This window comes from Herpailurus yagouaroundi, unplaced genomic scaffold (genome assembly GCF_014898765.1).
Source record: "Herpailurus yagouaroundi ecotype Mexico unplaced genomic scaffold, PumYag 28, whole genome shotgun sequence".
Lineage (NCBI taxonomy): Eukaryota > Metazoa > Chordata > Mammalia > Carnivora > Felidae > Herpailurus > Herpailurus yagouaroundi.
The window spans coordinates 73,673,185-73,687,653 of NW_024412376.1; positions in this window are offsets into that span (position 1 = coordinate 73,673,185).

A 14,469-nucleotide genomic window follows, 5' to 3' on the forward strand; every position below is an offset into this window, starting at 1 on the left:
AAAAAAAAAAAATTTAAAGAGCAAATGAGGAGTGAAGGGTTGAAGCCCAGGAGGACAAAATTCCAAAAAGCGATTGGCAGTGTTAAGTGATACCAAAAAGCTGAAAAAACAAAATAACTTAGGGCAGAAAGATGTTGAACCAGATAGGATGGTTTTGTTGTAAGTAATAGAAAATTGATTTTACACTGACTTAAAAAAAAAAAAAAAGACTTATTTGTTCACATATAATCTTCAAGAATGGCTTCATCAGGGCTTTGGATCTTTCTCTGAGAATTTTTAGGCTTTGCCATCCTCCTTGTGTTAGATTTTTCCTTAGGATGACTTTTCCCATGACTGGTAGAGGCCACTGGATCACTTTCTGGGAAAGAGAACATTTTTAACTTCCCTAAACTCTGATTGAGAGTCCTGAACTTGGCTTTAATTGGATTACGTCTAGATTAGCACTGTAGCCAGGGAGAATGCTTTGCACCATAGAGAGATGGGATAGTTGATGTTTTTTAATCCCTTGCAAATCCCATGACTAAATAGTGGGAGAAGAGTGGGTCCACCATTTGAGAAAACTACAATTCCAAGCTTTGGCTGTCCTCATGCCCAATGACCCCAGCAAAAAGAGTATACCTCTTTCTTGCTTCTTCCAGTAAAAGTTCAAGGGAGGGCTCTGGGTTTGGTTCATCTGCCTTTCTTGAACCAATCTTAGAGGATAAGGAGGTGAAGTGCTGTGACTGACCAGTGTTGTGTGTTTGCAGCTGTAGGGAGATGGGATGGGTCAGTAACACTAAGATCACATGGAATGAATTCCACACAGCTATCACAGTTCACTCCAATTCCTTTGCCTCATTAATAGTGGTGATACCAGTGTTATAAAATATTCTCCATTTTCTGCTCCAGAGAGTACTTCTATTTTTATTTTCATCCTTTGTAGAAATTACCTATATATTTTTTAATTTTTTATTTATTTGTTTTTTCAATATATGAAGTTTATTGTCAAATTGGTTTCCATACAACACCCAGTGCTCATCCCAAAAGGTGCCCTCCTCAATTCCCATCACCCACCTTCCCCTCCCTCCCACCCCCCATCAACCCTCAGTTTGTTCTCAGTTTTTAAGAGTCTCTTATGCTTTGGCTCTCTCCCACTCTAACCTCTTTTTTTTTTTTTCCTTCCCCTCCCCCATGGGTTTCTGTTAAGTTTCTCAGGATCCACATAAGAGTGAAAACATATGGTATCTGTCTTTCTCTGTATGGTTTATTTCACTTAGCATCACACTCTCCAGTTCCATCCACGTTGCTACAAAGGGCCATATTTCATTCTTTCTCATTGCCACGTAGTACTCCATTGTGTATTTAAACCACAATTTCTTTATCCATTCATCAGTTGATGGACATTTAGGCTCTTTCCATAATTTGGCTATTGTTGAGAGTGCTGCTATAAACATTGGGGTACAAGTGCCCCTATGCATCAGCACTTCTGTATCCCTTGGGTAAATTCCTAGCAGTGCTATTACTGGGTCATAGGGTAGGTCTATTTTTAATTTTTTGAGGAACCTCCACACTGTTTTCCAGAGCGGCTGCACCAGTTTGCATTCCCACCAACAGTGCAAGAGGGTTCCCGTTTCTCCACATCCTCTCCAGCATCTATAGTCTCCTGATTTGTTCATTTGGGCCACTCTGACTGGCGTAAGGTGATATCTGAGTGTGGTTTTGATTTGTATTTCCCTGGTGAGGAGCGATGTTGAGCATCTTTTCATGTGCCTGTTGGCCATCTGGATGTCTTCTTTAGAGAAGTGTCTATTCATATCTTCTGCCCATTTCTTCACTGGGTTATTTGTTTTTCAGGTGTGGAGTTTGGTGAGCTCTTTAGAGATTTTGGGTACTAGCCCTTTGTCCGATATGTCATTTGCAAATATCTTTCCCATTCCGTTGGTTGCCTTTTAGCTTTGTTGGTTGTTTCCTTTGCTATGCAGAATCTTTTTATCTTCATAAGGTCCCAGTAGTTCATTTTTGCTTTTAATTCCCTTGCCTTTGGGGATGTGTCAAGTAAGAAAATGCTACAGCTGAGGTCAGAGAGGTCTTTTCCTGCTTTCTCCTCTAGGGTTTTGATGGTTTCCTGTCTCACATTCAGGTCCTTTATCCATTTTGAGTTTGTTTTTGTGAATGGTGTGAGAAAGTGGTCTAGTTTCAATCTTCTGCATGTTGCTGTCCTGTTCTCCCAGCACCATTTGTTAAAGAGACTGTCTTTTTTCCATTGGATGTTCTTTCCTGCTTTGTCAAAGATGAGTTGGCCATACGTTTGTGGGTCTAGTGCTGGGGTTTCTATTCTATTCCATTGGTCTATGTGTCTGTTTTTGTGCCAATACCATGCTGTCTTGATGACTACAGCTTTGTAGCAGAGGCTAAAGTCTGGGATTGTGATGCCTCCCGCTTTGGTCTTCTTCTTCAAAATTGCTTTGGCTATTCAGGGTCTTTTGTGGTTCCATACAAATTTTAGGATTGCTTGTTCTAGCTTCGAGAAGAATGCTGGTGCAATTTTGATTGGGATTGCATTGAATGTGTAGGTAGCTTTGGGTAGTATTGACATTTTGACAATATTTATTCTTCCAATCCATGAGCGTGGAATGTTTTTCCATTTCTTTATATCTTCTTCAATTTCCTTCATAATCTTTCTATAGTTTTCAGCATACAGATCTTTTACATCTTTGGTTAGATTTATTCCTAGGTATTTTATGCTTCTTGGTGCAATTGTGAATGGGATCAGTTTCTTTATTTGTCTTTCTGTTGCTTCATTATAAGTGTATAAGAATGCAACTGATTTCTGTACATTGATTTTGTATCCTTAAACTTTGCTAAATTCATGTATCAGGTCTAGCAGACCTTTGGTGGAGTCTATCAGGTTTTCCATGTATAATATCATGTCATTGGCAAAAAGTGAAAGCTTGACTTCATCTTTGCCCATTTTGATGCCTTTGATTTCCTTTTGTTGTCTGATTGCTGATGCTAACACTTCCAACACTGTGTTAAACAACAGCAGTGAGAGTGGACATCCCTTTTGTGTTCCTGATCTCAGGGAGAAAGCTCTCAGCTTTTCATAAATGGCTTTTATGATGTTTAAGTATGTTCCTTCTATCCCGACTTTCTTGAGGGTTTTTATTAAGAAAGGTTGCTGAATTTTGTCAAAGGCCTTTTCTGCATCGATTGACAGGATCATGTGGTTCTTTTTTTTTTTTTTCCAACGTTTATTTATTTTTGGGACAGAGAGAGACAGAGCATGAACGGGGGAGGGGAAGAGAGAGAGGGAGACACAGAATCCGAAGCAGGCTCCAGGCTCTGAGCTGTCAGCGCAGAGCCCGACGCGGGTCTCGAACCCAGGAACCGCGAGATCGTGACCTGGCTGAAGTCGGATGCTTAACCGACTGTACCACCCAGGCGCCCCGGATCATATGGTTCTTATCTTTTCTTTTATTAATGTGATGTATCACGTTGATTGATTTGTGAATGTTGAACCAGCCCTGCAGCCCAGGAATGAATACCACTTGATCATGGTGAATAATTCTTTTTATATGCTGTTGAATTCGATTTGTTAGTATCTTATTGAGAAGTTTTGCATCCATATTCATCAGGGATATTGGCCTGTAGTTCTCTTTTTTTACTGGGTCTCTGTCTGGTTTAGGAATCAAAGTAATACTGGCTTCATAGAATGAGTCTGGAAGTTTTCCTTCCCTTTCTATTTCTTGGAATAGCTTGAGAAGGATAGGTATTATCTCTGCTTTAAACTTCTGGTAGGACTCCCCTGGGAAGCCATCTGGTCCTGGACTCTTATTTGTTGGGAGATTTTTGGTGACTGATTTAATTTCTTCGCTGGTTATGGGTCTGTTCAAGCTTTCTATTTCCTCCTGATTGAGTTTTGGAAGCGTGTGGGTGTTCAGGAATTTGTCCATTTCTTCCAGGTTGCCCAGTTTGTTGGCATATAATTTTTCATAGTATTCCCTGATAATTGCTTGTATCTCTGAGGGATTGGTTGTAATAATTCTATTTTCACTCATGATTTTATCTATTTGGGTCATCTCCCTTTTCTTTTTGAGAAGCCTGGCTAGAGGTTTATCAATTTTGTTTATTTTTTCAAAAAACCAACTCTTGGTTTCGTTGATCTGCTCTACAGTTTTTTAAGATTCTATTTTGTTTATTTCTGCTCTGATCTTTATTATTTTCTTCTTCTGCTGTGTTTGGGGTATCTTTGCTGTTCTGCTTGTATTTCCTTTAGGTGTGCTGTTAGATTTTGTATTTGGGATTTTTCTTGTTTCTTGAGATAGGCCTGGATTGCAATGTATTTTCCTCTCAGGACTGCCTTCGCTGCATCCCAAAGTGTTTGGATTGTTGTATTTTCATTTTCATTTGTTTCCATATATTTTTAAATTTCTTCTCTAATTGCCTGGTTGACCCATTCATTCTTTAGTAGGGTGTTCTTTAACCTCCATGCTTTTGGAGGTTTTCCAGACTTTTTCCTGTGGTTAATTTCAAGCTTCATAGCATTGTGGTCTGAAAGTATGCATGGTATGACTTCAATTCTTGTATACTTATGAAGGGCTGTTTTGTGACCCAGTATGTGATCTATCTTGGAGAATGTTCCATGTGCACTCGAGAAGAAAGTATATTCTGTTGCTTTGGGATGCAGAGTTCTAAATATATCTGTCAAGTCCATCTGATACAATGTATCATTCACGGTCCTTGTTTCTTTATTGACCGTGTGTCTAGATGATCTATCCATTTCTGTAAGTGGAGTGTTAAAGTCCCCACCTATATATTTTTTTAAATCTGTAGACTTGAATTCTTAACAACTCATCTTCAAGGGCACCTGGGTGCCTCAGTCAGTTAAGCCTGTGAGTCTTGATTTGTGCTCAGGTCACAATCTCATGGTTCATGAATTTGAGTCCTGAGTAGGGCTCTACATTGACAATATTGAACCTGCTTGGGATTTTCTGTCTTCGTCTCTCTCTCTGCCTCTCTTCCTCTGGTGTGCACGCAAGAGGACTCTCTCTTAAAACAAACTCATCTTGCTTTCATTCTTACGTAAAGTATCAGCCACTTCTTTCTTGGTAATATGCAAATTCCTCCAAAGCAGTTGGACTTAATAAATGTTAAATTAAATATTAATATTTTGAGAGAGAGAGAGAATCTGCAAGCAGGGAAGGGGCAGAGAGAGAGAGGGAGACAGAATCCCAAGCAGGTTCCATGCCCAGCACAGAGCCTGATGCTGATGCTGGGCTTCATCTCACAACTGTGAGATCGTGACCTGACCCAAAATTAAGAGTCGGATGCTCAACTGACTAAACCACCAGGCATTCCCTTGTCTTTTTTTTTTAATTGGAGTTTCTCTTCAAGACTTCTTGTCACCAGTCCAATTATAGATTTTCAGTAAAATGCTAGAGCTAGCTTCTTCTGGCTCTCTAGAGACAAGAGCTAAATATTCAGGTATTTTGTGAGCTGCTTGTTAAATCTTGAAATATTCTAGGGGAAGTATTTACACCATGGAAATTGGAAATGCTTACAAATCAGATCTACATACACACCACCACCCAACTCCCACCTTCAGCTAACCCCTGCAAGTGAGTTAGCTGTAAACCACTAGTCTTATATCAACATATATTACTATAAAAGTTTTTCCTTGTATTATAGTTTATCCTCTAGGACGTAGGCTTTAATTACAGTCAAATTCAGTCTGCATTATTGTCTGGAAACTCTAAAGTTTGTGTCTGAGGATTTAAAAAATTAAAATCATTACATTAAGTATCTTTCTTACATAATATTGAGTTAATTAAATTTTCCCTCCCCCATTTCAAAACCTGAAAGTCTTAAGAAAATTAAGAAACAGCCACAGATTGGAAGAATATATTTGTAAATATTATATCTGGTAAAGTATTTCCGTCCAGACTATGTAAAGAACACTTATAACCCAATAATTGTAGGACATACTTCTCAATTAAAATTGGGCAAAAGATGTGAATCAACATTTCACAAAGAAGATATAGAAATGGCTAATAAGCTCATGAAGAGATGCTCAACATTATTAATCATTAGGGAAATGCAACATAAAACCACAATGAGATACCACTACACAACCCACTAAGATAGCTATAATAATAATAATAAAAAGACTAGTAAGTTTTGTCAGGATGTGTAGGAATTGGAACTCTTCTGCATTGCAGGTGTGAACACAAATATGATGCAGCTGCTTTGGAAATAGTAAAAAGTTAAACATAGAATTACCATATGACCTGGCAATTAGAGAATTGGAAACTTGTATCCATACAGAAATTTGCACATGAATGTTTATAACAACTTTGTTTATAATAGCCAAAAAGTGGAAGCAACCCAGAAGTCCATGAACTGATAAACAAAATAGGGTATATCTGTCCACACACTGGGTTATTATTCAGCAATGGAGAGGAATAACTATTGATACATGTTATAATGTGGATTAACCTTAAAATATTTTGTTAAGTGAAAGAAGTCAAACATGGAAGACTATATATTGCATCATTTCATTTATAAGAAATGTTAAGAAATGATAAATCTATAGAGACAAAAAGTAAATCATTTGTTGCCTGGGGCTGGGAGTAGAAATAGGAATGGCTGAAAATAGGTACCAAAAAACTTTTTGGGGTGATGGAAATATTTTAAAATTGGATTGTGGTGATTGTTACACAATTCTACAAATGTGCTAAAAATAATTGTATGCTTACAACAGGCAAGTTCTGTGACATGTAAATTATAACTCAATTAAGCTGTTTTAAAAAGCCTGAAAAATCACAAAATCACTTATATATTTCTTATTAATAAATGGAAGTAAGAAATAAATATTCTGGAGATTTGTCCCTTCAGTTTTCAGCTTCTTTCATCTGCTGGTTTCAATCTTTAATGACGAAAGTGGTCCACAAACGTTGAATAAGTGTAGTTTTCTAAAAAAAGATACTCACCCCTCTGCAGTTTTAGAAACTAGTTTGCTGAGTGAAAATGTTTTAAAGTTACACCTTAATCCAATTGCTGCTTATGTGGAAATCAAAATATCACACAAAAATTGAGAGATATTGCCAATGATATGTTTGCCAAAGCAAAAAAAAAAAAAATTAATGCTTTAAAGACATGATTAAATAAAAACATCATCTCACATACACACATGCACACATGTGTGCACACACACACATAGAGTAAGGAATTTATTTTCACAGATAACTTTGGGATTCTTTACCTAATCTTATTCTATGTACTTCTGAGGGAGGCATTGAATACAGATTTATCACACAGTGGCAAAAAGATAATCAAAATGTATAAGCTCTTCAGGAGAGATTACTATTTATCTTTCATAATGTTTTAAAATAGGACACATTGTCATTTCATTTTGACATTCTTCTCATAATTTTGCTTTTCTGATAATCAGAAAGTTATTGTTCGTGCAGTCTGAATTAAAACCTGTCTTCCTATAAATCTACCCTGGGGAAAGTTTTGACTGTTCAGAAAATGTGCTGTGGCTGACCTGACAGCTATAATTTTAAAGTTTTTTTCTGGTTCCTACACTGTGTAATGGGAATCCCTGAGATGAGTGTGAAGGAGAAAGTTGACTTGACTTTAATTTTTCCATATAAGAAAATATGACTTTTTTTCTTCCTAAGAGGATGAAGAAAAGCAAGAAAAGGAACTAAGCTCCTTGTGTGAACCCATCCAGGCTGTAAAAGAATTAGCAGATTCAAAATGGTAATTCAGGAGAAACAGAACCCAAAAGGTCATAGAAACATAAGCTTCCTGAAAATTCTTAGAGATCTAGGGGAGACGGGAAGTAAGACTCCTTGTATATGTGTTCAAAAGAAAGCATCAAAACATTGTATTAACACACACTGATTCTTCTGTTTCAGAGGTCAATGAAAGGATGTATGGTGAGACAGATTGTGGAATACTTGAATATGTTTCTTCCTTTGGCTGTATGAATACTATTAACCCGATATAAGAAAAATTTTTAGAGAAGACAATTGGCATATGTGTATGATTGAAACTGTTTAAAACTGCCCTACAGTAATATTATCTTTAATTTTAGAACAATGATATTAGATGAATGAGGCCAAATCCACTTTATGCTTTTAGAATAGCTGCAGTATAATTTATAAAATGTGTTCACTTCTGTGTCTGCCCAGGCCTCCAATGCTACTCACTCCCACTCTGGTAGTTGACTTCCCTCCTAGGGAAGTCTAGATTTGTAAGTAATGTGCTCATATTGTTGTTTCTGAATTTGTCATTTGGGATTTAGTTTTATCCCAGTACCACTGTTCAGTTCTGGAAACCAACTGTTCTAGGGATTCAGAGAAGGGAACTAGTGATTACCAAATTGTTCTGGGGGCGGGGGATGGGGCAGGCAACAATTGAGTGGGAGGCAAAGGCCACCACAGAACTATTGGATTCAATGGCATAACAGGTAGAGTGCATGACACACCCATAAAGTCCTAAATAGACATTGGAATGTGAAATCTGGCACTGTAAACACGCTTATCTGTTCAACCTTGTTTACCAGTAGCCACAGCCACGAGGAAATGGCCTTTACCTCACCACGGCCTTCCAAATCCCAAGCAAGTGCATCTTACGACAGAACTTAAATTCCATCCAACCCTGTAGCTTCAAGGCCATTGGGAAATATGGCCATTTTTAGCTTCCCAGCCTCTATAAGTAAGGGGGTATGTTGAAAGGGTAAGTGTGTATATGGAAGACCAATCATACCCAGCACACTCCCATGTCCAGCCACTCTCCTTCCCTCACCCCCAACGTACAAGATAATTTTAGGCTAAATCAATACTCAGTGTTAGCATTATTCAAACTGTGCAAATGTTATGCACTATTAAGCCACGGCGCATACTACACCACCCCTCTTTCTTATATAATACTTTTTCCTGCAGTTAATAATTCTCTCATCTTTCCATCTGCTAAGTTTGCTAAGATCTTTTTTGTTAATTTTTCCAAATAACTCTGTCACGTGCATCAACAACATTTTGAATATATTTCAATGCAGCATGAATTGGGAAGCGAGGGTGAGTGTGAGGGAGGTGGTGTGTATGTCTGGCTGCTATTCTGAAAACACAGTAGAAGAAAGTGACTAAAAGGCTCAGCTTTCAGTATTCAGATTTTCACTTAATCCTCTTCTCTGTTTCTGTCCCCCACATGGTTCTTTGATTTCATGAGTCCAGTACTTCCCTGAGTCAATTTTTAGTCTTTTAATGAGTGAGGTTGGATGGGGACCCAGACTTCTAACTGCTTCATATACAAATGTACAGATTTTTGACCTGACCCTGGTTTTAGCTTGAGCTCCCCTCTTCTCTCCCTAATTTTCCATGGGAACTCATATATCCTAGCCCTGAGCCTCCAGAGAACAAATTGGCTAGTTTACTGGTATACCTCTCTTCAGATAGTTAGGTTACAGGCTATATTGCTAAATTAGTTATCCCTGCTCCATCTTCTTTTCCAGTAAATTTGTTGAAATAGTTCTCATTTTCTGTTGTCCATTCTTTTTTTTCTTACACTTTTTAAATATCCTTTCTTATATCGCCTTTTAATTTTTCTTTTTTTAATTCGTTTTCTTGTGGGATTTATGAAAGAGAATAGAAACATGACCAATTAACTATGCTTTACTAGAAACTTATGTCTTTCCCCTCTTAACTTAAGTTTTCCCAATAAGGGTTATCCTTAGGTAACTATGAAACCTTAGAAATGTTTTAATACTGTTTACATACAAGAAATTGAGGCTTAGAAATATTAAATAATGCAGTTCAGATCAAACAGCTAGAATGTGGCAGAGCCAGAACTAAAAAGTTGGCTTCATGAATTTCCAGGGTAGACTCAAAATCTGGAAATAGGGCTGGTGTTATGGATGTACTATAAATATTGATAGAATAAATAATTGATTTTAACAGATTCGCATCTAGACTCTGAATGAACTACCCTGTGGGGCATACTGGCAATGCTTTGTATATTGGCAATGCTGTGTTCTCATTTTATGGGTATGTTTAGTTTGTGGAAATTATATTCTTGGATTATTTCTTAGGAGAGGACAGGAGCTGGAAGATCAGGAAGGGTCAGGTCTCGGAAATAGGGATGGAGAAGATATTGAATGGATGACCCTTCAGAAATGTATTGGGAAGGTCTGGCCTACATTCAGATCATGGTATACAGAAAGTTTCACTATAGAGAACAAACAGTCCAGCCCAGTAGTATAAATTGCATTAGGGAGGCTGAGGATACAACAAGTAGTATCAAACAGGTGGGGTGTAGAAAAGGTATAAAAATAGGTATAAATAAAGCAGATAAGAAACAATGATAGATTTTTAGTAGATATTAGGGCATATACACTGAAAGGGAAGACAGGAACCAAGATCTAAAGTTTTGGCAGGTTTTCAAGAACAAATGTAAGATTCATTTCATAAGTCATTTCTAGTTTTCTCATGTCCTTATAAAGCCATGGTGATACAACTACCTGGGGTGATCTAAAGGTACTGCACAAGTTTCTAAAAAAATGAGACAAGACTACAAAAAACAAATGTGAAGCATTATGCAAAAAGACTGTTAAGAAAAAGTATTGTGCCTATTTTTGTATAATATCTTAATTTTAAGCCATTTTTATTTTAAAAATATAAATTACTCAATTCTGCCCTTTTCTTGAATATATAAAGACATTTGTAAAACATATAGAAACTCACTGACTACAAACATTAGCTTACAACTGAAAGCTACATCATTATTTAAATATTTTACAGATGCATGATAAGCATACAGAAAAGTGATCACATTATAAATTGTAAAACTCAATGAAGTCTCACAAACTGAACACTGCTGTGTCATGAGCCCAGATCAAGACACAGAACATTACCAGTACTGCAGAAGCCTTTCTTGTGCTCCAAAGCCGTCAGCCAACATCCCTACTATCTTCCCAATGGTAACTACTATCCTGACTTCTAAACACTGTACATTGTTTTTATATTTCATATTAATAGAATTGTATATTCTACACAGTTTTTGTGTTTGGGTTTTCACTTACTCTTGTTAATGAGATTCATCTGGATCATTAGGTATAGTAGTAGATCATTCATGCTCATTTTTGTGTAGAATTCCATTTTCAGAATATATTATACCACATCCATTCTACTGTTGATGGACTATCGACATATCAGTTATTTCAAAAGAGATAATTTAGTATAAATAATTAGTTAAGTAGGTTTTGGAACACTGAAGGGTCAAAGGGAACATTAAGATAATGCAAAGATAATAATTTCAGGAAGCACCCTATAAGGCTCTTGGACAAAGGGGAGAAGCCGAGATTATCAAAACCTAGAAGTTTGAAGGAGTGGTTCTGCAGAGCTGGTATCAAGACATCCAAAAAGAACATCTGATGGTTACCAGAGGGGAGGTGGGTGAGGGGATGGGTTAAATAGGTGATCACATGCTGTGATGAGTACCAGGTATTGTATGGCAGTGTTGAACACTGTATTGTATACCTGAAACTAATATTACATTCTATGTTAACTAACTGGAATTTAAATAAAAACTGAAGAAAGCTGAAGAGGCATCACTGGTCAACTGGTGCGGGTGTGTCAGGATGTTGGAGGAAGGGGTCCCTCTAGGGACCTGGATGGTGCTGATGTCTCTGAAGGGGATGGTGAGGCTGCTCTAGGAGAGTGGAAAAAACTGGAAACTGCAAAATTGCTAATTCCAAAATGAAGGATCATTATTGAGATGATACTGATGGAAGCAGGAAGCAAAACATGAAGGAATCCACTTCCTTTTCCCTCTTCCAGCCAGCCCTCTAGTCTCTCTTTAGCACCTCCACCGGCAGAACCTGACATACACGGATTTATCTGACAAAGTAGAAATGTGGTTTGCAGAATTCTAATTTCATCATTACAAAGCGGGGTACAAAATGGTGGTTTTGAAGCTGAGAAACAGTAACTGGAGACTAGCACATGTAATTTCCAGGTTTTGGAAATTGGCTTTATTACTGGTCATGCTGGTGTGAACATTCTAGTGCCTGTGTTTTGGTAAACATATGTTTACACTTCTATCGGGTTTATACCTAGGAGTGCAACTGCTGGGTCACAGACTATGACTATGCTCAGTTTTAGTAGATACTGCTAAATAGTGTCCAAAGTTATACCAATTTATTCTGTCACTAACAGTATATAAAAGTTACAGCTGCTCTACATTTATGCTATCATTTTAGCCATTCTGGTGGGTGTGCAGTTGCATCATTGTGGTTTTATTTACATTTCCCTGAAAACTAATGAAGTCAGCACATTTTAATAAACTTATTGGCCATTTTGATATTCTCCTTTGTAAGGACTAGTATCCAAAATCTATAAAGAGCCCACCAAACTCCACACCTGAAAAACAAATAATCCAGTGAAGAAATGGGCAGAAGACATGGATAGACACTTCTCTAAAGAAGACATCCAGATGGCCAACAGACACATGAAAAGATGCTCAACGTCACTCCTCATCAGGGAAATACAAATCAAAACCACACTCAGATATCACCTTACGCCAGTCAGAGTGGCCAAAGTGAACAAATCAGGAGACTATAGATGCTGGAGAGGATGTGGAGAAACGGGAAGCCTCTTGCACTGTTGGTGGGAATGCAAACTGGTGCAGCCGCTCTGGAAAACAGTGTGGAGGTTCCTCAAAAAATTAAAAATAGACCTACCCTATGACCCAGTAATAGCACTGCTAGGAATTTACCCAAGGGATACAGAAGTGCTGATGCATAGGGGCACTTGTACCCCAATGTTTATAGCAGCACTCTCAACAATAGCCAAATTATGGAAAGAGCCTAAATGTCCATCAACTGATGAATGGATAAAGAAATTGTGGTTTATATATACAATGGAATGCTACGTGGCAATGAGAAAGAATGAAATCTGGCCCTTTGTAGCAACATGGATGGAACTGGAGAGTGTTATGCTAAGTGAAATAAACCATACAGAGAAAGACAGATACCATATGTTTTCACTCTTATGTGGATCCTGAGAAACTTAACAGAAGACCATGGGGGGAGGGGAAGGGGAAAAAAAAGTTACAGAGAGGGAAGGAGGCAAAGCATAAGAGACTCTTAAAAACTGAGAATAAACTGAGGGTTGATGGGGGGAGGGAGGGAGGAGAGGGAGAGGGCATTGAGGAGGGGACCTGTTGGGATGAGAACTGGGTGTTGTATGGAAACCAATTTGACAATAAATTCATATTAAAAAAAATAAAAAAAAATAAAACATCAGCTCAAACATATTGCTTTACAAATGTAAAAAGCTCCAACTTAATTACATGAGTAAATTAATAACACTGGTGTCTTGGGGGGAGATTATTTTGAAAACAATTGTATATACATTTTAAATAAACATAAATATAAAGTGAAAAAAAAGATATTCTCCTTTGTAAAATGTTTCTTCAGGTCTTTTGTTAATTTTTCTGATTGGGTTTTCTGACATTTTTCTTATTCATTTGCAGAAGTTTTTTTAAAAAATATATTCGAGATACTTGTCCTTTGTCAGATGCATGCGTTTTTAATATCTTTTCCCGCTAGATAGATTGTCTTGTTACTTTTTTTTTTACTAATATCTTTTGATGGACAAAAGTTATTAATTTACTTTTTATTTAAAAAAATCCTTTATAGTTTGTACTCTTTTAATCCTGTTTTAGGAAACTTTTGTTACTTCAAGATTATAAAGATCAGAAAAACCCAAATAACCTGATTAAAAAATGGGCAAAGGACCAAATAGATATTTTTCCAAAGAAGATACACTAGTAGTCAATAAGTACATGAAAAGATGTTCAACATCACTAATCATCAGGGAAATGAAAATCAAAACCACAGTGAGCTATCACCTCATACCTTTTAGGATGATTATTTTGAAAAAAGATGTTTTAGCAAGGATGTGGAGAAAATAGAACGCTTGTACATTGTTGGTGGCAATGTATTGGCACAGTCATTATGGAAAATATTATGGAAGTTCTTAAAAAACTAAAAATTGAACTTGCATGTGATTTAGCAATCCCACTTCTAGGTATATACCTGAAGGAAACAAAATTAGTATTTTAAAGAGGTATGTGCACTCCTATGTTCACTGCAGCATTATTCACGATGGTTAAGATATGGAAACCACATAAGTGTCCATCTACCGATGAATGCATAAAGATGTGATACACACACACACACACACACACACACACACACACACACACACTGCATAATAATGGAATATTATTCAGCCATAAAAGAAGGAATTCCTGCCATTTGCAACAACATAGATGAGCCTAGAGGGCATTTATGCTAAGTGAAATAAGTCAGACAGAGAAAGACCAATACTGTGTGATTGCACCTATATGTAAAATCTAAAAAAATGTTGAAAACATAGACTGGTGGTTGCCAGGATCTGGGGTGGGGAGAATGGGGAGATGTTG